The 4350-nt window shown below is 44.9% G+C and overlaps 1 pseudogene; it reads left to right on the top strand.

Moving 5' to 3' along the window:
• Positions 1-617: 617 nt before the first annotated feature.
• Positions 618-3209, top strand: LOC147975568 (zinc finger BED domain-containing protein RICESLEEPER 2-like; annotated as a pseudogene).
• Positions 3210-4350: the final 1141 nt, after the last annotated feature.

Raw genomic sequence — 4350 nt, 5'->3', positions numbered from 1 at the left:
TTTTGCATGCGCCCATTTCCTTCCATGCCCCGCATTCACAGCATTAATTAGTGTACGCATGAGCAGCTGCAGCCCGACTCCAGCCAATAAACTGCAGCATGCAACTGGGCCACTCTGTGCGCGTGGGAGAGAGAAAAGGCAACTGAAGAGCCCATCCAATCCATTGCATGCAGCAGTCAAACCACCGCACCTCTCCTCATGCATCAAGATGGGAATGGGTCGGGTCGGCCCGCTGGGTCACTGACCCGGCCCGAAATCTCGGGGCCAATGGGCTAGGTGGGTTGGCCTCGAAACATAAAACGGGTCAGCGGAGCCGGCACCATGTGACCCGATGGACCAGACGGGTCGACCCAGCCGTCTGATTGCGCTGCCCTAGTCCATCTCTGCCGCCGCCCCCCATGATCTCTGTAGGCCGCTCTCGACGATTTTTGCCGCCGCCGGCCATCTCTGCCGCCCTCGGCCTCCCTCGACCTTCTCTACCGGCCGCCCCCGACCTTCTCTGTCGACCTAGCGCCGCCGGCGGCTGCCCCTGAACATCTCTGCTGGCCTGCTGCCACCGGCGTTCCTCCCGACTCTCGTTCGTCGTCTTGGTCGCCGTCGAGCTTGCTGACCTGCGGTCCCGTCCACCGTCCACCTCGCCATTCCGGTCGCCGTCCTCAACGTCATCATCTCGCAGGTGAGACTCTTGCCGGCTTCCTCCCTGTCCCAGCGCAGCTGCAATGCAAGCACCGGTCTTGTTTTGGTTCTTGGTCAGTGTTGTCTGCAATTGTTTTAGTATTGATTCTGCTACTTTCAGTCTGTGTACTCTGTAGCCATGGGATCTGTTACTTGCAGTGTTGGTTCTGTAGTAGTTCTACAGTGTTGGTCCCTGTCATTCAGTCGGTGTACATGAACAATTACATGAAGAACTAGATCATATTTGATTGGAAATGTTTTATAGTGGATCATTTTGCCCAGGGCAAGCAACAGATTTGGGGATCATGGTAGTACCTTTGTTTATTTTGCTTGTCAAAGTAGAAGAAAAACCATGCCTGGACCGGATTGGTTTGTGATAGTACTATTTATCAAATTTGGAACATGTTACGACTTCTGATAACTAATTCGTAGCAGTTTGTTTGTGTAGTTGTGATCAATAAATGCGCAGAATTTTCTCGCCGATGAGGCGGTTTAGTAGTGTATGGCTCCATCGATGTATGTTCATGCGTGTGTTCAGATATTATCAGTGCTTTGTAAATTTCTTCCCCCGAATCCTATTAAGTGTTTGGATTCTCAAACCAAATTCTGTTAAGTTCATATACAAAATTTGTTGGTTGTCCTGCACTAGTACAAGTAAATGAAATTTGTGTATTACATCTGCTGTTGCTTTTGAAAGTTAATGCTCTCTAATGTTCCTATATTTCCCTCTGGTCAGAAAAATGGAAGAGGAACAAGGGGACCATGAGGCTACCAAAGTGGTGGTTCATCGTTGATATCCGGTGCGACAATGAGAAGGGCTCAACCACCCCCAGGGGTGTCTCCTTCTTTGATAAACATTTGTAGAGCTTATCATGGTGAGTATTGTTAATCTTTCTTTTTCTAGGGATGCAAATTAATGGTTGCTAAAATAAAAAATACTCATAATTGTAATGTTAACTTGTGTCCTTTGCTCAGCAGGACGTTCACAAGACACTCATATGGTTGATTTTGAAGAAGATGAGGCTGATGAAGAAGATGTTGACTATGAAGAAGAGGAATGAGAAGAAAATGAGGATGATGAAGAAGAAGAAGAACATGATGATGATGATGAAGAACAAGAGGGAGATAATGTGGATGAAGAGGGAGAGGTTGAGATCATTGACATGGGAAAATTTTCTGAACCGGGAAGAAAGTTTTTATCTAAAGTGTGGAAAGAATATGAGCCAATCCGTGTTGATGGCATAGTTGTAGCTGCTGAGTGCAAACACTGTGCAAGGAATATTCGTACTGAGCGTAAACATGGAACAAGTTCATTGCGCAAACATTTGAATAGATGCAGGGAAAGGAAGAAGGTTCTTAGTGTTTCTGGACAACTGAGTGCTTCTATCGTGAGTCCTGATGGAGTTGCAATGGGGCTTTGGACCTTTAATCAGGCATTAGCACGCCGAGATCTGATGAGGATGATAGTGTTGCATGAATTGGTATTCTCATTGGTGGAGTATGATGGATTTAGAAGATTTGTCTCTAGTCTAAATCCCAGCTTCAAGATGATATGTAGAAAAACAGTGAAGGAGGACTGCATGAAAGCATTCAAGGAAGAGAAGAGAATTCTGCAAAGGATGTTCCAAAACTCCAAATCCAAGTTTTCTTTGACCACAGACCTGTGGACATCAAATCAGACAGTGGGGTACATTTGCATCACAGCTCACTTCATTGATGAGGAGCGGAAGCAGCAGAAGAGGATAGTTAAATTTGCCGCTATGGAGACGCCGCACACAGGAGCTGCAATGTTCAACATCATGGTGAATTTCATAAGAGAGTGGAACATTGAAGATAATCTCTTTGCTATGATGCTAGACAATGCATCGAATAATGGTGCAATGATGAAGCTATTGAAGGCACATCTCCTGCTTAAGAAGATGTTACCTGGTGGTGGCAAGTTGTTTCACCAACGTTGTGCCACCCATGTCATAAATCTGATATGTCAAGCAGGATTGAACTTCCTTGGTCCAGTGATCAACATGATACGTGAAACTGTGAAATACATTCGAAACTCACCAAGTCGAAAGGAAAAATTTCAAGAAATCATTGAGCAACATGGTGTATCATGTGGGAGAACTCCAAGTCTTGATGTTCCAACTCGCTGGAACTCAACCTACATGATGATTGATATAGCAAAAGAGTATCACGGAGTGTTTGACTCTTTGGCCATTCAAGATAAACAATATACCTTCAACCCATCTTTTGAGGATTGGGAAAATGCCGAATATGTTTGCAGGCTACTGAAGGTATTTTATGAAGCCACTAATGTGATTTCCGGCACAAAATATCCAACTGCTAACTTGTATTTCCAGGAAATGTGGAAACTGAAGTTGACCTTAGAGCAACAACATTATGAAGAGGATTCTGAGATGGGCACAACGGTCAAATATATGAAGAGAAAATTCAGAAGATATTGGAAGATGACATGGTTGAGCCTTTGTATTCCAGTGATTTTGGACCCACAATTCAAGTTAAAATATATTGAGTTCTGATTTGGCCTAGAGTTTGGGAACGAAGCTGCAGCAATGATTGCTGTCGGTGTCAAAACCGGCGGATCTCGGGTAGGGGGTCCCAAACTGTGCGTCTAAGGCAGATGGTAACAGGAGGCAGGGAACACGATGTTTTACCCAGGTTCAGGCCCTCTTGATGGAGGTAAAACCCTACGTCCTGCTTGATTTATTCTTGATGATATGAGTATTACAAGAGTTGATCTACCACGAGATCGGAGAGGCTAAACCCTAGAAGCTAGCCTATGGTATGATTGTATGTTGTCCTACGGACTAAAACCCTCCGGTTTATATAGACACCGGAAAGGGCTAGGGTTACACAAGGTCGGTTACAAAGGAGGAGATATCCATATCCGTACTACCTAGCTTGTCTTCCACGCCAAGTAGAGTCCCATCCGGACACGAGACGAAGTCTTCAATCTTGTATCTTCATATAAAACAGTCTGGGCAAAGGATATAGTCCGGCTGTCCGGAGACCCCCTAATCCAGGACTCCCTCAATTGCTAAAATAAAAAATGTGTTCCAAGGGTTGTTCAATGAATACCTCCAATTGAATGACAATGGATCAGATCACATGTCACAAGGAGGTGATGATGACATGGTTGTAAGTGGTGAAGATCCTATGGCTGATTGGGACCAACATGTCACCCTCACTGCTCGATCAACAAATTTGGATTCCACCGAACTTGATTCGTACTTGTCAAAGGTACCCATCCGTCGAAGTGATCAATTCAATATCCTTGCATGGTGGCAGACGAACTCAGGTGAATACCCAATGCTGAGTCGCATGGCAGCAGATATCTTGGCGGCTCCTGCCTCTGTGGTGGCATCCGAGTCCGCCTTCAGCACAGGGAAGAGAGTCCTATTAGATTTTCGAAGTCGAATGACCGCAATGACACTTGAAGCTCTTGTTTGCTTACAAGATTGGATAAGGGCCAACGGTAAAGCCATACGACACATGTTTCTTCTTTGTTTCTTGCTAATGCTTCAAGTTTACAAGTTTCTTCTTCTTTTTCTGCAACTAATACTCAACGTAGCTTGGCTTCAGTTCATGACATTATAATGGACTTACAAGGTATGAGAAACCTTCTGATGTATATAGTGCCATGTATATGAAAGTACACTT

The sequence above is a fragment of the Triticum urartu genome, chromosome 4A (assembly GCF_056163025.1).
Source record: "Triticum urartu cultivar PI428250 chromosome 4A, HENAU_Tu73, whole genome shotgun sequence".
NCBI lineage: Eukaryota > Viridiplantae > Streptophyta > Magnoliopsida > Poales > Poaceae > Triticum > Triticum urartu.
This window is presented reverse-complemented; position numbering and strand designations above follow the sequence as displayed.